Source organism: Homarus americanus, unplaced genomic scaffold (assembly GCF_018991925.1).
Source record: "Homarus americanus isolate GMGI-L3 unplaced genomic scaffold, GMGI_Hamer_2.0 scaffold57980, whole genome shotgun sequence".
Taxonomy (NCBI): domain Eukaryota; kingdom Metazoa; phylum Arthropoda; class Malacostraca; order Decapoda; family Nephropidae; genus Homarus; species Homarus americanus.
Genome location: NW_024716703.1, coordinates 16,092,917 through 16,117,667, shown reverse-complemented (window position 1 = coordinate 16,117,667; position 24,751 = coordinate 16,092,917). Strand labels below are relative to the sequence as shown.

The following is a 24,751-nucleotide window of genomic DNA, read 5'->3' as shown; positions in this document are numbered from 1 at the left end:
ATACAAACTGACGCCTGTTTGTTGAGTTGAGTGGCTGTTTGGCGCACTAAAAACTATTTTCCTGTACAGTTGAGTCTAGATTTACGTGGTTTTCATTTACGCGGTGCCTTACCAGAATTGAGATGCTTGATTTACGCGGAGAGCAACTGGTGGTCCTGCCGTGCCTCGCCAATTTTTGGATTCAAACCTCCCGCCATCTCCCGCCATCCCACCATGTTTGGGTAAGCGGAGCGAGTAGGTTGCGCAGTGTATGTCTCTGTTGCGTTATCGGTGACGTCATATGGTGTATCGGACTGTGATTGGGCCACGCATCCTTACCTCCCTCTGCCGCTAGCTGTGATTGGTTTAATGTAATATGACGTGCCATGCCGCGGGAGGGAAGAAGCCGCTTCTCCTAGCTGCGTCAGTTACGATCCTCCCAGTCATCCCGTGTATACTGTGTTCTATTGTTCCGATAATCTCGCTAATTTCGTAAGAATGACTTCCACTGGACCTCCACCACCACAGAAAAACCTTGCATTACCTGGACCCAGCCGCCCGAAGCCAAAGAAGATACGATGTGCCCTAAGTTACGAGGTGAAGTACAAGATAATACAAGAGTTAGAAAATGGAACAAGACAGGTTGATCTCGCGCGCCAGCATGGTGTTAACGCATCTACGATCTGGACGATTAAGAAGGATACAGCCAAGATAAAAGAACACATGAACATCACAAAGTCTGCAGGTGCATCAATGGTGAAGTACTGCCACAACAAGGTGCTTCTCAAGACGGAGAAGTTACTTGTGAGCTACTTGATTCGTGAGGCAAGACTGAACACGGCGGTGGACACTCGTCGGTTTAAGAGTACGCACGTGAACTGTACGTAGCAGTGGCACGTAAGATGGAAATTGCAGAGCCCAAACCCTTCAGTGCTTCCTCTGGGTGGCTCTATGGGTTTTAGAAGAGGAACAAGATCACCAACATTAACACTGGTGGTGAAGATGCTAGTGCTGACCGTGTTGCGGCTAGTGATTTTCCTCCTTTCTTACGTGACTTTATGGAGGAAGGACAGTACACCGACGACCAGGTGTTCAACATGGGTGAATCCGGTCTGTTTTGGAAAAAACTACCTTCCAAGACCTTCGTTGTCAAGTCTGCCAGCAAGTGTCGGGGCCGGAAGTTGCAGAAGGAGCGCATCACCGTTTTGTTTACCACCAATGCCTCCGGTACCTGTAAACTCAAGTTATCGGTGATCCACACAGCCCGCAAGCCGCACGCCTACAAGAACATGGACATGACCAAGCTAAATGTCCACTGGCTAACCGCACGTAAGGCGTGGATGTTCTCTGCTCTGTCCCTCTCCTGGTTTGATGACTATTTCGTTCCCGATGTCAAGAAATTCTGCGAGCAACAGAATGTTCCATTCAACATTTTGTTGCTCCTTGACAACGCACCAGGACACTCCCCCCTACTGTTGGATCGTCACCCCAACGTAAAAGTGGTCTTCCTCCCTCCCAACACTACGTCGTTAATCCAGCCCATGGGCCAGGAATTGATATGCAACGTTAAGGCTGCATTCTCTGCAAAGAAGTTTAAGCTCCTGAACCACTGTACCAACACCAAGGATGAGTTGCGTAACCTGGGTGACACCGATAGCGAGAGCGACGAGGATGAGGAAGAAGAGTTGGCGGATCAAGAAGTTTGCGTCGAACAGTTTTGGAAGAAATTTAACGTCAAAAAAGCTGTTGACTTCTTGGTGGAGGCATGGGATCATCTGTCTGTAGCAATGATTTGTCATGCATGGCGGTATGTGTTGCAAGGTATCCCAGGTGGGAGGCAGAGTCAACCTGTGACTGGTTAGGTTCAGTCTGTTGCAGTGGCAGTGGACCTTGCAAGAAAAGCTGCGCAGAGTGTTATAGCTGCAGGCTTCTCCGAGACCACCAACGACGACATTATGGAGGTAATAAGGGATCCTGAGGCGACTGCCGACGAGATGCTAGAAGACGATGACGTCAGTGAAGAGGCAGGTGGTGCGTCATCCCGAGAAGAACACAAGTTAATGCATGGTAATGTTAAGGATGCCATCGAGTGTGCAGAGAAACTGAAGCTCTTCCTTTCCAACGACCATGACGATAACCGCTATGAAGTCTTCAATAACCAGCTGTTGCAGACTATGGAGCCGTACATCAAGGTGTATCACGACAACATCAACACTAGCCGTCAGCGTAACATCACGGACTTCTTCGCCTGCCACCCACCACAGCCAGCCCAAGCCAGTGATAGTGACAGTGAAGCTATGGACTTTGAGGGATTTGTCAGGGAGGCCCTGACAACTGTGGTGGATAGTGATGGTGATTCACCTGAGGGCCAGTAATCTGTCCTCTGCCTCGGAATCAGCCGCCATTCCCGTACGTCGACCCATCTCTTCTACTAACATAAGTGTTAAACCAGGGGTGGGCAATTATTTTTGATGGAGGGCCACTTCATGAATGGCACACTTCGCGGGCCACAGGTTAACAGCGACGAGCCAGTATTGCTGCTATGTCCACCCAACTTCCAAAATTGTCCTTTCTGTAATTAATAAGAATTTTTTTTTCTGATTGCCACTTGCAGTGGCGGGCCACAGACATAATTTGGCGGGCCGTACTTTGCCCACCTGTGTTAAACCTAACCTAACCTTGATTTTTTCTAACCTAGCCTAACCTTACGTAAGTGTTAAACCTTGATTTTTTCTAACCTAACCTAACCTTACATAAGTGTTAAACCTTGATTTTTCATTTACCTGGTACAGTATATTATTCTCCTTTTGATATTTCTCTTCTATATTATGTGTGTCTGCATATCATCATAAAGTTAAGATACTATTTTTACTACAACGTAGGTATTGTGTCTGAAAAAGTGGAGTTTGGGGGTCGGCCCAGTCTCTATTTCAATTAATCCCATATGTTCTGTTATTTCATTTACGCGTTTCTCGTTTTACGCGGTACTCCACATGTTCAATTGACTGCATAAATGAAGACCCAACTACTTCAGTTGTGTTAAATAATTGTTAAAATGAATAAAAATTTCAATATAAAACTTGGAAATTTATTGAATGGTACAACCTTCTTGATATTTCCTCAAATGGGAACGAATTTAAGCCCTAGAACCGATTACTGTATTTGCGGACTAATATTCCAGCTGGTGAGCAAGCAAAAACATGTTGAGAGGAATTCGTAAGGAATTCGTTAATCAAATTTTTTTCGTTAACCGAATTGAATATTCTTATGGAAGGTAATTCATTTACCGAAATTTCGTTAACCGAGGCGTTCATTAACCGAGGGACCACTGTATGACAAGAGACACCTTGCTGGACGCCACAAAACTCGCGTGGTCCCCATACCAGCTGCAAAAATGCCGAAAACTTTAAAACTACCCGCAGACATTCTTAGGTACATCCAGGGTGTTATCCGCGAATAATAGAGGAACGTGAATTATCTGGGGGTCCTGTTTTATTCAATCCATCCTCTCTTGTCTGGTTTATATAAGTGAATGTGTAGTAACTACCAATTGGGAACTTTGTAGGCTGTAAAACAATACTAGTATGGTAAAACAGATAATCACACAAACAACATCCATGTTTCAATATTCTGGGGGCGCCTGTTCCGTGGAGAACAAGGACATCTGTTTAGCAACGAGGACGAATCGTACTCAATTGAGATTCACATGCAAGACCTCTAATCCTGGAAGTTTCCGAAAGACAGACGACTTCAGTCCCAGTCAAAACGTCAGGTAAGCGAACGGTGGCTCTGGTTGTTTCCTTATTCTGAAAATGGAGAGTACCTGTTAAGACTGCAGGTACAGTGATCCCTCGGTTAACGCGCGCCTCGGTTAACGAAATTTCGGTTAACGAATTACCTTCCAAAAGATTCTTAACCTAGGTTAACGAGCATTCCCTCGATTAACGAATTCCTTACGAGCGCCCCTCAACATGTTTTTTAAACACCACTCATGTCTCAATGATCTCAATGAGAAGCATTCTGAAGCAATATCAGAAGTTGTACTATTCAGCGCAACTTTTAAAAGTCTTATATTAAAATTTTAATGGCCTAACTAATTTTAACATAATTTAGGAAATACCAGGAAGCTAGTTTTAGCGGCAAAAAGCCTGTCAACACACCATACAGGCGTCAGTCTCCCATGTCTTTTCAAGTGGAGCTAACATCCTCGCCAGACTTTCTCCCTCCAATATAAACGTTTTTTTTCTGTGTTTCCAGTCAAATTATTGGTCATTTTAAATTTATTTTACATATTGACACTATATAATGCAGTGCAGTGTTGATTTAAAAGAAATAATCTTGAATTACACCAAGAGAGCTAAATTTATAGAACGTTGAGGGAAATAGGCGGCATGGGGTGACTTCTCTTCCCCACCCCAGCCACCTTTGCTCTCTGCTCTCCTCCACCCCCATTCTAATTCCATCATCATCATCATGCAAGGTAGCTTCTACATGCACACCTCAAAGTAAGTGTGTACTTTAATACCTTTTGTTGACTTTACTAGGCAATTTCGGTGAAGCTGGAACCAATTACCCAAACCCATTAAACGATGGTTTCAGTTAACGACAACCTTCTAAGAGCGAATTATTAACCGTTAACCCCGAGGTCATATACTGTAACTTTTGCTGCTAAAATCACACGAGGTAAATGAGTCGGTAGGGTCTGGGACACGCTGAGACTCGAGATCCATCTTCCTCATAATAGGGGAGTTGGGTAAAACCTTCACCCTGGAGGTGAGCAATGGAACAGAATTGTGCATGGCATGATAGGACATCTATCATGTTGTATTTAAGATTGAAGACCAATTATTCCATCAGCTGAAGCCAAGTTAAAGTCCTTGACTATGTAATACACTGCCAGAAATTGCTTACCACGTCTATAGAAAATGTAGAGGTAGTATTACCCTCCGTCATGTCTACCTGGGCAACTTAGAAACTCCTGAGAGATTGGTGTCAGTAGGTTGAACTTAAAATCCTCGGTGAGGTGAACATTGCTGTAGTTCTTGATTGGATGCACCCTAATCTGTATACTGTATAGGGAAAGTTAATGTTGGTACCCACCCTCACTGGAACCAGACATACTTCTGTTTATTTTGTTCAGCGCTGGTGCGTAGTTGCACTAAAAAGCTTTTGCATTAACGTTGTTACAGCTATTACTTATCCCTCGTCTTTTGAACAAGACAGTGATTATTTCCCTGACGCTGCTTTTAATAAGCTGACGACATGGCTGTCGTGGCTGTCTATCCATACTATGAATCTGCACTGCTGTAAAGCTACAAAGGTACTGGGCATTATATGAAGACGAAGTCATGTAATATACACCACATATCACCTGTTGGTACAGTAGTAGACTTGAATTGAATAATTGCTGAATGGGACGAGGTAGGTTGTGTGGTGCTTGGAGTCATGTTACCACTTTGCTGGAGTCAAATAACATGACCATTGAATACAGTGATTGTAACAGTTGCTGTTTAGATTTCGTGCAAGTATCTTTGGAAACCTTGTGATGAACCGGCTACAGGTAACTGTACTGGCCAGTCGGATGCAGAATTGCACAAGTGGGATCTAATGTGCATAAGAAAGTATTGTACAGTGGTCCTCCATTCGCGAAACACAATTGGTTCCTGAGAGTCCTTTCGTTAACTGAATATATTATTTCAATGGGATATTGGAGTAATTGGTTCCAACTCACAGAATTCCCCATAAAATGAATTAAAGCGTGCCACTCGCACCAAAAAGTATCGGTGCAGGGTGAGATCGACGACTTCCGAAACGATACGTATACACTGTGATATGTCGGGAAGGTTGGTAAGTGTATCCTCATAACCCCCCCTCCCCTCCACTAGGTGTTGCCATATGGCTGACAATCAGTGTGTTTGTTTCCTCTTTTCGGATTGTTGCTTTGTGTCGACTGAATGATGAGCGAGGGTTCGGTCTCGGTGAACGTGGGTATAAAACAGAGGCAATATGAAGCAGTAGAGATCTACACATGCCAGACGACATGGAAACCTCAGAGGGAACACGAGGAGCTATTATTGCCCTTCATAACGAAGGGTTCGGTGTCACAGATATTAGCCGGCGGGTTGGTGTCCACAGGAACACCGCTGCACGATGGATTCGGCAATACCTCGAAACTGGTGCTACAGACGACAGGTCTCGGAGCGGCCGTCCACGCTGCACCACCCCTCAGGATGACCAGGTTGAGTGGTTTATTTGGTAGCATAAATTAATGTGGCAATATTCACAAGTATCACAAATAATTTTGTTAACAGGGAGCTCCTCATATTTCATACTGTCCATTTATCACTTCCCGACCTTATTTATAACGATTTGTTTCACTTGACCAGGGCTGCCAACATACGGCTGGAACAACTCGTCTTTCCCAATACCTATCGTCACTGGTCTCAAATTGTTCACACAACAGTATGCACTGATACTTTTTGTTGCGAGTGTACATACAAAGTACTGTATACCGGTAATAGAATTAACAATATGTATTTAGGATAATGTGTGCATGTAAATGAGTAAAAATAAATGAAAAAAAGTTAAGTATATCTACCCAAAAATACAAGTTGAAAACTTGCACTTAAATGTACTACACTTGAGGACTAAAAGTATTATCTCTTGTGCAAAATATATGATGTCTATACTCAAATTATTTGCTGTCTAACAAGGGTTCCAGCAATGCAAGTTATATTCTGCTAATCTTAGTCTGACATTTTATAAGATAAAAACTTAAGCCTAAAACTATCTTCACACTGTTTTGGGAATGCATCTTAGGGAGGCTTCTTAGCCCAGAACCCCCAATTTTTCGGTCCAAATCTTCCGAAATCCGGGTCCAGGTCCAGATTTTTTCATTTAAACCAATACTACTCTGTATATTATCAATATGTTAACTAAATTTCAGAGTGACTAATAATTTTAATGTAAAAGATGCAAAAATATTCCAGAGCACAACTTTCTCTATGTTTACTCCACTGGAAACAAAGGTAAAAATAGAACAGATTATTGGCGGACGAGTCGGTCAGCTGATGCGCGCACCAAAACGTGTTTCACGTAAGGCTGTCGTTAATAGAATTTGTACTTGTTAATAGAACTGAAAGTCCTTACGGGAGGTAACTCGTTAACTGAAATCTCGTAAATCGAACCGCTTGTGAATGGAGGGTCCACTGTTTTAGACTGGGCATAATCATCAGTCTTAGCTTGACCGTATGCAGGGTCCCGTAAGCATAATACAACAGTCGCAAACTGCTCTTATGATATGGTGCCATCCTTATGATCCTCATCTTCCACGATTGCAATGTTCTGCACAACATTCTCACACGAACGTGAAAATGTAACCAAGTGGGGTATGCTATAACGAATCTAATTGGTTCTAGAACCTAGTTTGTTATAGCATTCGTTCGTTATAGGATTAATCCGTTCCAGGCCCCCAAATACAACCACTTAACACTGAAAAATATAATATAAAATTGTAAAAATTGTAAAAAGTGCATAAATATGCATCTAAACCTCTGAAATAAAGAATAGCATTAATACTTGTAATAAAAAAAAACAATAAATTAGTAAAAAAAAAAAATAATAATAATAGTGTTCGTTGTAGGAGTTTCGTTCGTTATCGCATTCTCAATTTTATAGGTAAAACTGTTCGTTATAGGAATATTCGTAGTAGAATCCATTCGTTATAGCATACCCCACTGTGATAATCATCTTCCGTTGTGAACTCATGAATGCGGTCATTCTACGGCAACACTTTAAATGCAATGGAAATGTTAGTAAACATGCTTGAGCCAATTCTACCCATTGTTAGTTGGTTGTTAGACAATTTAGATGTTTCTGGAGGAATAGAGGATGTAGGAGTTAAGTATACTGTCCTGACACTCTGGGGTTTGGTGGGTAGGGAGAACGAACTGAACCATGATATAGTGTGGTGTTATATGTACGACCTAACCTAAGTTGGGCATGGTGTAAATCGCCAAATGATCATATATAACTATTTGTTTACTATTCTCGATGGAAGTGTTTCGCTGTGGATAAATTTGTGTTCCATATACAGTATACTGTATCTTCCATTCATTAATACCAGTAACAATGCCAACTCCGATAGGGAGAGCTGAATCAGTTAGTATTACGTTTTCTGTTTGTACAGAGGTAATATTGTAATATTTTTGCTAACTGCATAATGTCCGAACCAGATGAATGAAATAAAGCATCCATAAATGATAATTCGATCACACAAGATTATATTCAATAATAACTTTGCCCATCCATTTACAGTAAATAAATTAAATTATAAGTAAATGAGTAAGTGAAAATACTGAAATTATATTACTTCAGTAATACGTAATTTTTTATTTTATTTATTTATTTATTTTTTTTACGCGATTAGCCCACCCGGGCACAGGTCACTGACCCACATCGGGGCCTGGGGGGCAAAAATGTAATAATTATTCAAAGTAAATAAAATTTATAATAAAAGGTAAAATAAAATAATAATGATAACAATAATAACACCGTAATAATAATAATAATAATAATAATAATAATAATAATAATAATAATAATAATAATAATAATAATAATAATAATAAAGAACTATAAAGAAATACAAAAAAAAATCAATAGTGAGAAATGCTATTGTATGTTGTGCGCTCAAAGTAAGAGAAACAATTGAGACCCTGCAATTGTGTGTAAATGAGGCAGAAATACAGATCAGCAACCTGGGACTTGGTCATAATTTTCGTGATGCCATATGGCAGCAGGGTCTACCATTAGACAACACATTATGCTTCCAATATCTTCCCAGGCGGTAGTACCTCCCTGTTTGGTAGCTGCCTACTACCTTATAAATTAAAAACTAGCCTAACACGACGTCTGATGTGTGTTGGTAGGCTGTAGAATATATTTACTGTTTGTAAAATCTACTGCATGTCTGTGAAATACCTAGTACAAATAACCTGTACTTGATTGAAGTACAAAGGCTTGATTGAATTACTGGTAGGTATATCTGTAGAATTCTGTGGCTTACAGTCTCACAGCTGGTGAGAATGAGGTAAGGTCACTCCTTGTTTATAAAAGCGAACATCCAAGATGTCAACTTGCTATGATGGAATGACGTTTCCAATATGGTGTCAATGACATGTCCAAGATGGCATCGATGACATATTAGTTACCAGGGACTGGCAGATATGATGACCTAAGCGATGTCGAAGACAGCTGTCCGATGTAACCCGGGTGCACTGGGTCACACAGTGGGTCACTGGGAGCAGCCACCGAGAATGTTGACCAAGAGTCGAGAGAGCGCTGAGCCAGATGTTGAGCAATCAAAACAACACTGGGCTGAAGACTGGGGTATAGGTAGACTCACCCTGAGAAGGCCTGGGGCTGGGGTGCTTTTGCTTGCTGGGAGAGAAGGTTTGCTGGTGCTGTTATGCTTACTAGCAGTGTCTTGAATGCAGGGCTGCAGAGATGTTCAGGGTGTGGCAATACAGTGGTGCTACATATGAAGTGATCAAATGTATTAAATCACTTATAATAATAAAAATAGAAACTTGTACATTGAACTGGGACGTTACATGTGTTTATCTAAAATTTACTGCCTCTCAGAAAGGTAGATATCAAGTGCAAAAATGGAGAATGTCAAACTTTAACCAGAGATCATCAGGGTTGTATAAAACACTGGATTTTATTCGTAGATTAGTTAAGGGCTGTCACTTCATTTGCGGTTTCCCGTTACCTGTGTAATCACTAATTAGAGGTGAACTGGAAGCATCATTAATAAATGTTTATGGGTTAAGTTTTTAAACCCAAATGGACTTTTATCCATTTATAAGAAAATAAACTATTGCATAATAACTGGGACATCACGGTAATTAACGCTATGAGCTGTGAGCATTAATAAGGGATAAAGCTTATGTATAACTAGCTTCTTAGAGCACATGTCTCAGTGGCTCGGAGACAGGAGTCGAATTGGCGATAGCCGGCTACTTAATTGATGACTGCAGTCAAGGTGTGAGGACACAGTGGGAATACACTGTGACATGTCCAGTTGATGATTACTCACGCTTCATAGGAAAGTTACCGTGGGTGATGTAATTATATAAACCTAATGTATGTTACCCACATTTATATAAGTGCTATTGTCTATTAGACAGAGGCTAATACAAGTCAGTATGTACAGTGATATTCCCACTAGCCGGAACAGATGGTGCAGAGCACTTCCAGGAATGAGAGATTTCCGGGTAACAAGATGACTCTTAAAGCCGGAAAAAAATCCCTCATCCCCGTAATTTTCCAGGTAACAGAAAAATTTTCTCGGAAGTTCCAGAAATTTACCATTACATCATCTCTTGAACCTGGTAAAATGTCCCTCATCCCCGGAATTTTCCGGATAACGGAAAAATTTTCTCATAATTTCCAGAAAATACGCCTGATTTTCATCTGTCAAACCCGGAGAAAAACTCCCCCATCCCCGGAATTATCCGGAATTTTCCAGGTATTGGGAAAATTTTCTCGTAATTTTCCAGAAAACGTGACCCTCGTAAAATTTCAATTCCTGCTATCAGAGAGTTCCGGGTTTGAGGGATTCCAGCTAACGAAGATATTACTGTATTTATCTAAATATATGTATCAAAGAATAGGCTGAGAGAGGAGCTAAAAGAGCCCAGTCCTGCACCAGATAGGGTTATAATCATTTTGGTCTCATTAATTTAATTGTTACTAGGATTTAGATAAAAAGTGACAGTTTTCTTTCAAAATTTAGACCTTTTTCCTGTGACTTTATTTCTGTTTACCCAAACCCCTCCCCCCACCTCATAAAATCCTGGATCCACCCCTGTTTCTTCAATTAGAAAAGTTTTATAACTCCGCTTCTTATCCCAAGTACACACAGTAAAAAAGTTACCGCACGGATTATGTGTGAAACAATATGACACCACGGACGAGGGATAGTGGAATATGTGCGTTGGTCCTGTTTTATGGTGATAACCTTGCTTTCATTAGCTGTGGGTGTCCTCACATATCTGTTGCCCTACTATAAGTAGGTGGAAACCTTTGCCATACAGGCACGCATGCCAACTCTCCCGGTCACACCAGATGATGTATGGATCATTACGGAAGTCAGCAGACCCCAGCGATACTTTTTTACTGTGTGTACCTGTTCATAAATATTAAACTTTTTAAAGTTTTCTGTAATACTTTAGTTAGGTTTCTTTAGATCTGGTTTGGTCATTTTTTTATGCATGTTTTTACCTCGCAATACTCCTCTACTTCAAAAGCCCTGCTCACTTAGTGTAATCAAAAGTGCATTTTGTAAGAACAGTACTGTACAGTAAATTAAAAAAAAATAAAAAATAAAAATTCCTTACAAAAAATGCTATAAAATTTTGTCTTTCGCTCACTCTCCCTGTATACAAATCAATATAAAGTTCTGTGGTTGACCTTTTCTGAATCTTTACTAAAGTCATAATTTTGGGTAAGAAACAAGTCACAAGAAATTTTTTTTAATTATTTTAAATTCCATGCTATTAACTCTCTCGCGCACGAGATAAGTTTTCCAGTTCTTGGTCACATCTCTGAGGCCCCCAGGGCAGACATGACAGTACAAGGTTAATATTTTTATTGCTTTATCAATTCCCCCCCCCCCAAAAAAATTTTTATTGGCATAAACCACATATCTTTTTGGCTTTGTTACTGATTGCTCTGTAACAGAAAAAAGAAAAATACAAGTACAGTAGTACAGTATACTGTATATACCTATTTTTTGTCACTTCTAATAAATATGAGAAAAAATACACACCAATATGCTCACGACCTCCTAGCTCAAAATTGTCTGAGTCAACTTTTTAAAGTACTATGCACTGCTCAAAGTAGAATTTTATGAGCTTTCCAATGCAGTAATCAGATTTCTAATATGACCAATAGTTTTTGAGAAAATAGGAAACAAAATATTTGCAAATGGTAATTTTTTTCTTTTTCGATTATTTTTGTGCCTATGTTTTATATCGATATGAATTATATTTTATCTTGTAGCCAACACTATAGTGAAGAGAATGGTACTGATAAAATTAATGTAAGTTTTATTTATTTATTTTTTATTTTTTTATTTTTGTTATTTATTATTTTTTTATACCATATTAACAAATTGTATTACAGTATAATATAAAATCAAACCATAGGATCATTTATATATATATATATATATATATATATATATATATATATATATATATATATATATATATATATATATATATATATATATATATATATATATATATATACAGTTGTACCCCACTTAACGCGGTCAATTGAACCCAGAGGGTCCCGCGTTAAGTGAAATCCGCGTTAAGTGAACAACAGAACATATGGGATTAATTCCAATAGAAACCGGCCCGACCCCCAAACTCCACTTTTTGAAGGCACATACCTATGTTGTAGTAAAAATAACATCTTAATTTTATGATGGTACATGCACACAATTAATACTTAAGAGAAATAGAGAAATACAGTCGCCAAGTTAATGTCCATTCAAATAATGGACTCAACTCCCTCCCCCTCTCACACTACACTGCCGGCTCTTCCCTCTCAGAGAAATTTTTGGGGGAAAACCACTAAATTTTAATAAATAATACCTCAAACTAAAGTTAGGATAATACAATTGACATTGCTGGATTCCTTGTAAGACCAGGAATATTTTGAATATAAATGTCATATATTTTGCACAAAAGATAACATAGTTACCTAGAGAAAAATTTTTATCTAAAATTTGTATGTTTAATGCAAAATATATGATGTTTATATTCAAAATGATCACCAAATTATAAGAATTCCAGCAATGTAAATTATATTCTGACCGGGTAATTTGTATGAATTTTATGAGCTAAAACAAATATCTTCAGTTAATAAAAAAAAAAATAATCTTCACGACACTATCTGTCAATCAAAGTACCCCACCTTGCCTCCCCCCCTCTTCCAACCGCGCGGTCAGTCCCAACCCTCCCCCCCACCCCCCACCAATCCTCCCTTCCAGAGTTTTTAACATTTAGTATTAAATAATACCTCAGATTAAAGTTAGGATAATATAATTGACATTGCTGGATTCCTTGTAAGACCAGGAATATTTTGAATATAAATGTCATATATTTTGCACAAAAGATAACATAGTTAATTTGAGAAAAATTTTATCTAAAATTTGTATGTCTAATGCAAAATATATGATGTTTATATTCAAAATGATCATCAAATTATAAGAATTCCAGCAATGTAAATTATATTCAGACCGGGTAATTTGTATGAATTTTATGAGCTAAAACAAATATCTTCAGTTAATAAAAAAAAAAAATAATTCTTCACGGGGTAACAGATGGTCGGTCGGTCCCTCCCTCCCCCCACCCCCCACCAACCGTCCCAAGGAGATGTGTGGGATAACCACTAAATTTTAATAAATAATACCTCAAACTAAAGTTAGGATAATATAATTGACATTGCTGGATTCCTTGTAAGACCAGGAATATTTTGAATATAAATGTCATATATTTTGCACAAAAGATAACATAGTTACTCTGAGAAAATTTTTTATCTAAAATTTGTATGTCTAATGCAAAATATATGATGTTTATATTCAAATTGATCACCAAATTATAAGAATTCCAGCAATGTAAATTATATTCTGGCCGGGTAATTTGTATGAATTTTATGAGCTAAAACAGGCAGTCAGGCAGGGTGGCTGGTGGGGCAAATCTAAAAATAGCGTCTGAGCCGGACACTCACCGCGTATATGTGGAAAAAATCCGTGTTAAGTGAAAGTTCAGCTCTGGCGAGGTACCGCGTATATGATAAAACGCGTTAAGTGAAACCGCGTTAGGCGGGGTAATACTGTATATATATATATATATATATATATATATATATATATATATATATATATATATATATATATATATATATATATATATATATATATATTTATATATATATATATATATATATATATAAATATACCCTCACTTACTACCTAGGTTAGGGACCCAAATCCAAGTGAAGTCCGTAGCACATAGATAAAAAAAAATTTATTTTATTTTATTTTATTTTTTAATAAATAATCTACAATGAAATACAGTACAGTAAAAGTAATGAATAATGAGGAATGGATACAGTACAGTGAAAGTAATAAATAATAAGGAATGGTTACAGTGTGACAGCACTTACCTTAATGTAGTCAGCTGAATGCACATGGGGCCCCCATAATTTTCTAATTGTACATGGAGACTACATTAACTGGAAACGTTTCGTATAGAAAATGCGTGTCATTTGAAAAAAAAAAAAAAAATTTTTTTAATAAAAAATCTGCGGCGTCGTAGTCCCGACGGTCGTAAGTCGGTAGCAGTCGTAAGTCGGGTCTATATATATATATATATATATATATATATATATATATATATATATATATATATATATATATATATATATATATATATATATATATATATACATATATATATACATACATACACACACATACATACACACACATACATACATACATACATACATGCTGTCAACCCTCACTTTACGCGGTTAATGTAACCCACAGGGTACCGCGGAAAGTGAGAAACGCGTAAAGTGAATAACATAACATATGGGATTAAATGAAATAGAGACCAGCTGACCCCCAGACTCCACTTTTTCCAACACAATACCTATGTTCTAGTAAAAATAACATCTTAATTTTATGATGGTACATGCACACAATTAATACTTAAGAGAAATACAGTCGCCAAGTTAATGTCCATTCAAATAATGGACAGACTCCCTCCCCCCCTTCTCACACTACACTGCTGGCTCTTCCCTCAGAGAAATTTTGGGGGGAAAACCAGGTATAGCAATAAATAATACCTCAAACTAAAGTTAGGATAATATAATTGACATTGCTGGATTCCTTGTAACACCAGGAATATTTTGAATATAAATGTCATATATTTTTCACAAAAGATAACATATTTACTCAGATTAAACATTACATCTAAAATTTGTATGTCTAATGCAAAATCTATGACGTTTATATTCAAAATGATCATCAAATTGTACGAATTCCAGCAATGTAAATTATATTTTGGCCGGGTAATTTGTATGAATTTTATGAGCTAAAACAAATATCTTCAGTTAATAAAAAAAAAATATTCTTCACGACACTATCTGTCAATCAAAGTACCCCACCTTGCCTCCCCCACTCTTCCAACTGCGCGGTCAGTCCCAACCCTCCCCCCCACCCCCCACCAATCCACCCTTCAAGAGAAAGAGTGGGTGAAAAAAATAAATTTTAACATTTTGTATTCAATAATACCTCAGATTAAAGTTAGGATAATATAATTGACATTGCTGGATTCCTTGTAAGACCAGGAATATTTTGAATATAAACGTCATATATTTTGCACAAAAGATAACATATTTACTCAAGAGTAAACATTATATCTAAAATTTGTATGTCTAATGCAAAATCTATGATGTTTATATTCAAAATGATCATCAAATTGTAAGAATTCCAGCAATGTAAATTATATTCTGGCCGGATAATTTGTATGAATTTTATGAGCTAAATTAAAAAAAATTATACTTCACCGTGTAAAGGGGTACACCCACCGCGGAATGTGAGCATCCTGGGTTCTGGCAGGGCACCGCGTAAACGTGGAAACGCGGAATGTGGGAGCCGCGTAAAGTGAGGGTTGACTGTATATATATATATATATATATATATATATATATATATATATATATATATATATATATATATATATATATATATATATATATATATATATATATATATATATATATATATATATATATATATATTGGGGTATGCTATAACGAACGGATCCTACTACGAATATTCCTATAACGAACGGTTTTACCTATAAAATTGAGAATGCTATAACGAAGGAAACTCCTACAACGAACATAATTTATTTTTTTTTTATTTTTTTTCTAATTTATTGTTTTATTATTACAAATATTAATGATATTCTTTATTTCAGGGATTTAGATGCATAGTTATGCACTTTTTTACAATTTTTACAATTTTATATTATATTTTTCAGTGTTAAGTGATTGTATTTTTGGGCCTGGAACGGATTAATCCTATAACAAACGAATGCTGTAACGAACAAGGTTCTAGAACCAATTAGATTCGTTATAGCATACCGGCTCGAGACGCTATTTTTAGATTTGCCCCACCCGCCACCCTGCCTGACTGCCTGTTTTAGCTCATAAAATTCATACAAATTACCCGGCCAGAATATAATTTACATTGCTGGAATTCTTATAATTTGGTGATCATTTTGAATATAAACATCATATATTTTGCATTAGACATATCTTTTGTGCAAAATATATGACATTTATATTCAAAATATTCCTGGTCTTACAAGGAATCCAGCAATGTCAATTGTATTATCCTAACTTTAGTTTGAGGTATTATTTATTAATATTTAGTGGTTTTCCCCCAAAAATTTCTCAGAGAGGGAAGAGCCGGGAGTGTAGTGTGAGAGGGGGAGGGAGTTGAGTCCATTATTTGAATGGACATTAACTTGGCGACTGTATTTCTCTATTTCTCTTAAGTATTAATTGTGTGCATGTACCATCATAAAATTAAGATGTTATTTTTACTACAACATAGGTATGTGTCTTCAAAAAGTGGAGTTTGGGGGTCGGGCCGGTTTCTATTGGAATTAATCCCATATGTTCTGTTGTTCTGCACTTGTAGTTCATAACACGGGACCTCTGGGAGTTCCTTGACATGAATTAAGTGGGGGTACAACAATGTGTATACCATATATATATATATATATATATATATATATATATATATATATATATATATATATATATATATATATATATATATATTATATATATATATATATATATATATATATATATATATATATATATAGAGTAGTTCTTAACATTGTGTTCTTGTAAAATATCGTGTTATAGAAAATCGCGTAATAGAAATAACAGGGCTTATGGAGAAAATAGGGTTAGGTGCAGATTACTCGAAATCGAAAAAATTTAGTAGTTAGCCTAACAAAAAGGATAGCACAGTCTAAATAAATGTTACATTCATATCTAATAATGAAATCATACAGTAAATGTAACACTTTACTTGATGGGGGAGAAGGGTGATTTTGAGGTTGATAAAATCGAGCTTCTCTTCAAGTGTTATATCCTTTCTTTTACGATCATCACCGGGAATTCTATCACCAGAACGCTTCTTGTTGATATTCTTCTTTACTATATTCACAGTTAATACAGTGGGGTACGCTATAACGAACGGATCCTACTAACGAACGGTTTTACCTATAAAATTGAGAATGCTATAACGAACGAAACTCCTACAATGAACATTATTGAATTTTTTTTTTCCTAATTTATTGTTTTATTACAAATATTAATGATATTCTTTATTTCAGGGGTTTAGATGCATATTTATGCACTTTTTTACAATTTTTACAATTTTATATTATATTTTTCAGTGTTAAGCGGTTGTATTTGGGGGCCTGGAACGGATTAATCCTATAACGAACGAATGCTATAACGAACAAGGTTCTAGAACCAATTAGATTCATTATAACCATATACAAAATTGAATATTGGCAAATAATTATAACCAAACAATAGATTAAGTTATACATCATGGTTTGTTCATACAAGAACAAACAATTAGAATTGTCAAAATAAGTTATGTAAAACTCACTTATTATGGCCGTGACATATATATATATATATGTATATATATATATATATATATATATATATATATATATATATATATATATATATATATATATATATATATATATATATATATATATATATATATATATATATATATATATATATATATATATATATATAGGTGGTGGGAAGACCGAGGGGTGGGGGGGGCGGGGGGGTGAGGTGACAGAATGTCTGGCATTTTTTTGTTTATTTATTTGAGATAAGATTTGACAGTTGGCACTGAAGGCCTGCGTGCTTGTTTATTTATCATTACTTAAGAGTGACTAAGCTCTTCTCATAATTTGCCACCCAAACGACCTGGGTGAATAGAACTTACATTGGAGGGATTCTTTTAAGATAGTAATTTATTTGAATACCTGTATAAACAAGCTATATTTGCAATAAACATAGCAATTTTAGTACCGTAATCATTAAGTACATGTACAATATAGGTTTGCACTTAGGTCCATTGTTACTGTACAATATTGACTAAATTCACTAGATAACGTACGCCTGGCCGCACAATCTATAAGAATGCGCGATGCATACGTGACTGTGCTCGCTCTAGGTCCATTTCGGTTCGCTAGGTCCCATTATTTGAATGTTTTTTTTTTTTTTCAATTTAAATTTTAATTAATGTTTATTCCTTGATAGAGGAAGCGATATCCTAGTGCTGTCACTTGGTACCCCTGTACCATATCACCAGAAGCAACTGGCCAGTGTCACAAGTACAGTATATCGCCGATAACGAAAGTACAGAACCTATGGGATTTATTCTAATTGGTTCAAGCACCCAAGACCCATCCCCAAGTTTCCCATTTTACGACCATTTAGTCCCACTAAATATATATATAATGTTATGGTAAATATCATAAACACACAAATGTATGGCTAGGTTTATTACAAAGTGATGAAAAGGGTACGCTTAATACTGTAGTCCACAAAACATGAAGCTATGCTTTTTTTACTTGGTCCCCCGTCATACGAGTCCGTTTTCTCTCACATCAGGACGCCTGAGTCCTCCGTTTTCTCTCTTAATCGTAGAGTGCAACAGAAACTTTACTATTTTTAGTAATGCCACAGAATTTGAAATTGCAACCCCTGTTGAGGCAACTATATATGTCTTATTACAGCAAATGTGTTATTGTCATTTTGTAGGTGAAAGATTTTATCCTCAATAGATGTAGGTTAACATTTCACCTGTAGGCAAATGCTTAAAAAAAGCCCTAAGTAAGGAAGCATATTCCTTTAACACATAATATCTGACCAGTATGGGGAGGATCATCATGTCTCCATCAGGGAGTCGTGGAGTGGTGGTCTAGTAGGCGCTCTTTTTTTTTTGGGGGACACGCAGATATGCGTCGGACGATTGTTGGCGGACGTTATGACACATGACTGTGTATATATATATATATATATATATATATATATATATATATATATATATATATATATATATATATATATATATATATATATATACATACATATACATACATACATACATATACATACATATATACATACATATATATATATATATATATATATATATATATATATATATATATATATATATATATATATATATATATATATATATATATATACCCCGACTGATTTAACCAAACAGTCCGACATGGTCGTAAGTCCGACATGGTCGTAAGTCCGACATAGATAAAAAAAAAAAAAATCTACAATGAAATACAGTACAGTAAAAGTAATGAATAATGAGGAATGGATACAGTACAGTGAAAGTAATAAATAATAAGGAATGGATACAGTGTGACTGAGCACTTACCTTTAATGTAGTCAGCTGAATGCACATGGGGCCCCCATAATTTTCTAATTATACATGGAGACTACATTAACTGGAAACGTTTCAGTATAGAAAATGCGTGTCATTTGAAAAAAAAAAAAAAAAAATTTTTTGATAAAAAATCTGCGGCGGTCGTAAGTCCCGACGGTCGTAAGTCGTAGCAGTCGTAAGTCGGGGTCTAGCTGTATATATAGATGGTGCGTTCCACCATATCTCATGATTGTCATATAGTAAAAGAAAGTAACACACTATCTAATAATAAAATGCAATATAAAATAGCAGAAAATATATTATAAAATAAATTAATTCTTTACTGATATAAAATAAGATCATTCTGTACTCATCCTTCAGCAAGGTGGAAGACTTCAAGAACTTGTAGATGGACTGTGGGGGAGGAAGTGGGTGAATGAGCCCGAGTAAACTGTAAGAGTGAGAGTGAATGATTGTGAGTGTGGAGTGAGTGTAGGAGTGTGTGGATGAGTGTGTGAGATGTGGATGAGTGTGTGGGGTTGTGGATGAGTGTGTGGGAGTGTGGATGAGGGTGTGTGAGTGTGGAGTAGAGAAGGAGAGGGAATCCAATGTAGTGTAGCTGATAAGTGGAGTGTGGTAGGTGGAAGGTGCTTGGTGACTGTGGGAGGCATGTGGTGGGGTGGTGGTGGACCACCTGGGTGGTGAGGGAGGGAGGTAGCGGGTGGTATGAGGTGTGCATAATGCAGGTGATAAGAAGGAGATGCTTGGGATGTGTAAGGCTGTGGTGAAGAAGAGTAAGGGTGGCACGTTGTTGGTGTGGGGGTGGTGGTAGAGGGAGTCATTGGTGGTGAGGCACGTGATAACGTGGATGCAGCCGACACAATTTCTCCCTCAGATTCATGACTTTGTTGTTATCTTGATCATTTTCACTACCAGGCTCTTTATTATCACTATCCACTTGATCCTCACTGTCCCCAAACAGGAGTTGTAGAAAATCATCCTCTTTCAGACTTTTTTCGAAACATTGTCACTATAACGAGGTTGTATAGCCTGATACGGTAACAGCTTTTGAAAACTAATAGCCTGATATGGTAACAGCTTTTGAAAACTAAACACTTTCCCTGTAAATATGAAAAAAATATTTCATTACACAACCATCACTTCACTTATCTAACACTAAATAGATATTAACTCAGGGAGTAGGGTAAGCACTGTAATCCAGGAGTTGAGGCAGCCTGCACGAAGTTATGGAAATTTAAATGGACGTGGCTTTCACTCGCGGTCTTACTGCTGAGATAATACTGCACATTTATCTTTCTAGTCTTCCCTTTCTACGGGCTGCGAGAGTTGCCAATTAGTTTATCTGACAGAACTTACTTGCTACTGTGATGCATCAAAATTTCATGCAATTCTGTTGGAAACTTAATTTTTGGAACATTTTTTTAAGTTTGGTGACTCGATTTGCGTCACCGTGAAGTTGGTCTTATCATGAATATGATGCGAATCGCATCATCATGCGCGAGAGAGTTAGCAAGTAATAACACCAAAAGCATTTTATGGTGGTTGTTAAATGAAATACGTGATTTCCATAGATTGACGACAACACATTGTCATTAGGTACCAGTACTGTACCCTGTACTGTATTAAAAAAAAAAAATCATTAATACCTTAAATAACATAAAGTAATTAAATAAAGTTTGTTGTCATACTGCCAGTACCATAGATGGGTTTGAAATAAGGGGAAGATTATGAGAGATTTAGTGGGAGAGATTGTCAAGTTAAGAAAGTTGGTAATGTGGTTGAACTAAGGATCAATAATTATTCATTAACATTATTAGATAGCAGAGATGCCACCATATATGTTAATTCTTATGGTATGAAAGCAGATTATTATACAACTGAAATCTTTGGCAAATAACAAACTCATCAAAGGGGGTGTTCACAATGACCATACTTGAAATTGACACCTGGAATATCATGATTTATCTAAGAACGAGCAACAAGTGGCACTGCCAGCTATTTACTCACACTCCTATAAGGACTTCGTCATACCAGATAGCATAATAGCAACACCAGTAAGGCCAGGGTTGGAAGAATATTTATACTTGCCACAGACTGGGAGACAGCTGCTTTGCCCAGAGTCTGGCTAGGCTGCCCCTTGATTGAAAATGTCCAAAGAAGGGCCACCAGACTGGTGCCTGCACTATGGCACCTCAGTTATCTGCAACTGCTTAGTTTATACTATAGGTGGGTAAAGGCCATGGGGTGACTTTATAGAAGTCTATAAACACCTCAGAAGGCATTATTTAGTCAAATGTCCATACCTGGAGCTGGCAGATGCCTGCCTCACTAGAAGTCACAGCTAAAGGTTGAAGAAGCCACAAATTCAAAAAATTGTCTGGGCAAACTTTTTTGGAGTGAAAGTTGTGAACTCCTGGAACAATCTGCCAGAGAGCATTGTGACAGCACCAAGTGTGTGCTCTCTCAAGACCAAACTTGACCAACACTGATGCAGGTACAGTGGTCCCTCGGTTAACAAGCACAATTCGTTCCAGAAGGTTGCTCGTTAACCGAAACCATTGTTTCAATGTGTTTTTAGGTAATTGGTTTCAGCTCGCCGAAAATTACATACAAACGAAAAATAAATGCAGTTAAGTACATATACTTTGAGGTGTGCATGTAGAAGGCTCCTGGTTGATGATGATGGGAATTAGAATGGGGGTGGAGGAGAAGGGAGAAGAGAAGGCATTGGGGTGGAAGAGAAGTCACCCCATGCCGCCATTTCACCCATAAAATTTTAGTTCACTTGGTGTAATTCAAGATTATTTTCTTTAAATGAACACTGCACTGTGCTATATATTATCAATATGTAAAATATATTTCAAAATGACCAATAATTTGACTGGAAACACAGAAAAAAGCATTTATGTTGAGTCTCAAACAAGATGTTCCTTCCTCTGAACCTGTAAACAACTGACGCCAAGCTTGGTGTGTTGAGTGGCTGTTTGGCGTGCATAAAACTAGTTTCCTGTACTTCAGCTATGTTCAATAATTGTTAAAATGACTAAAAAATTTAATATAAAACTTTTAAAATGATTGAATAGTACAACCTTCTTGATATTTACTAAAATGGTAAGGAATTTAAGCCCTCGAACCGATTACTGTATTGGCGGACTAATACGACAGCTAGTGAGCAAGCGAAAACATGTTGAGGGGTGCTCGTAAGGAATGCGTTAATCGAGGGATTGCTCGTTAACCGAAGTGAAGAATCTTATGGAAGGTAATTCGTTAACCAAAATTTCGTTAACCAAGGCGCTCGTTAACCGAGGGATCACTGTACAGATACATTCTGGAGCCAGTACTGTATCAGGTTATGGTATGTGCTCTTGTTGCTGCGTGGTTAAGGTGACCCTCATGGGAAGCATTTGTTGCCTAGTTTAGGGCCTCTAGTTTTACCATCACTTCTTTTTTCTAGCTGATTAATTGTAACGTACAGCAGGGCAAGCAAAAGAGCACATGCTAAAAATGTGGGATTGATTCTGAAATTCCTTTTTCAAGTAAAGCCTGTAACCAGGTGGCTTGGATATCCCCTCTTTGGGACTCATAGCTGATCAGTTAGGAAACTGAATGAAATGAAAGGGTTGAACCTCAAATTTAACTTAGCAGCTGGTAGTAGCCTGTGAGAAGCATGGTGCAGACAATAGCTCTAATAGTCTTTCTGTCTCCTAATCTTTGCATTAAGTTTCTATGATGTAACAAGAAGGTGTGGGAAATCTTTTTGTAGTCCCCAGCTGCCATCAGCAGGTAAAGCATATAGAGCAGGGGTTCTCAACCAGGGGGGGAATTCAGGTTTTCAGGGGGGGGGGAAAACTGATTCGGGAGCAAGAGATATGTTCGATGAGAAATCAATCACAGAATTTTGGCCCTTGATGTGCGATTCCTACCCAAAAGTGGCAGAAAGAGCTATCCGAGCATTGCTTCCGTTTGTGTCGACATATCTTTGTGAGTCAGGCTTTTCAACTCTGTTGCAAATTAAAACGAAGCAACGTAGTAGATTAGAGGTAGAAAATGACCTGCGTTGTGCCCTTTCAAGCACTCCTCCGCGTATCCCAGAATTGGCGAAGAAAAAACAATCACAGGTTTCTCATTGACTATAATCTTCATCTGAATAAAATTAATTACAAATTTACAATATCCTGGTATTCTATTGAACTTTTTGTTTATTGCATTATGCTTCAGTTTGGTCTGTTAAGTAATTCATTATAAATAAAAAAAAAACTATTTTACTTTTATTCAAGTTTTATAAATCCATCAACATTTTCAATTGGCATTTAATTTGTAAAACTCCACCATAAAAATAATCCATGTAAAATTGTAAATGTATATGTACTAATATGGAAAAAATAAAGGATTTTCAGTATTATATGCATATTATTTGGAATGCACTTTTTGAGGCAGACAAGGAGGGGGGAATGACATTCTGACATATGGTGAAAGGGGTGCATGGGGCAAACAAGGTTGAGAACCACTGATATAGAGGTTCCTGGCTTTGGGCTCTATAAGAAAAAGGGATCATAGAACTAATCTCCCATTCTTATTAGGCTTGGATTGTGTTTCGTGCTGCTGTAAATGGGTTAACACCGGAGCTTTTCAGGACTACCACCATTAACAAAGCCATGACACTTCACATGGAGATTTCATATATTATTTCAATAACTTTACACATGTTTATGCTTCTGTCACTGTTGGCAGGGGGCATTAAGTGTTTGCTCTTTTCTACCATCCAATTCAAATTTTACATACTGTATCTTACCAATATTTTCTTGCTTTCCCTTTGAATTTGCACTCTACTAAGTAAAACAAACATGTACGGCACTGTAAGTTCACATCACATAAAAAATGTGAACTATTAAAGTGACACAACTCAACAGAAATGTTTACTCATGTCATTGTCATTATGTTGCAATAATCCTTCAATTTCAGTCTCTTCCATTCTTGTCTTGTACATCCATATGCTAAAATTGATGCAAAACAAGTCACTCTCATTGGAAGACAGTAAAGCAAAACTTGATTATAAACTTTTGGTCATATTTTACTAAATTATATTATTTGCACTGTGTTCAGTCATTCATTTTGAAAGTGTCTTAAAATTTAGTTGTACTTTTT

General features: G+C 37.1%; 1 protein-coding gene across 5 annotated transcripts in view; it reads left to right on the top strand.

Annotated features, from left to right (window-relative positions):
* The window catches only part of LOC121858313, a 175,293-nt gene that overhangs the window by 48,981 nt on the left and 101,561 nt on the right, over positions 1 to 24,751 (top strand). The window lies entirely within an intron of this gene.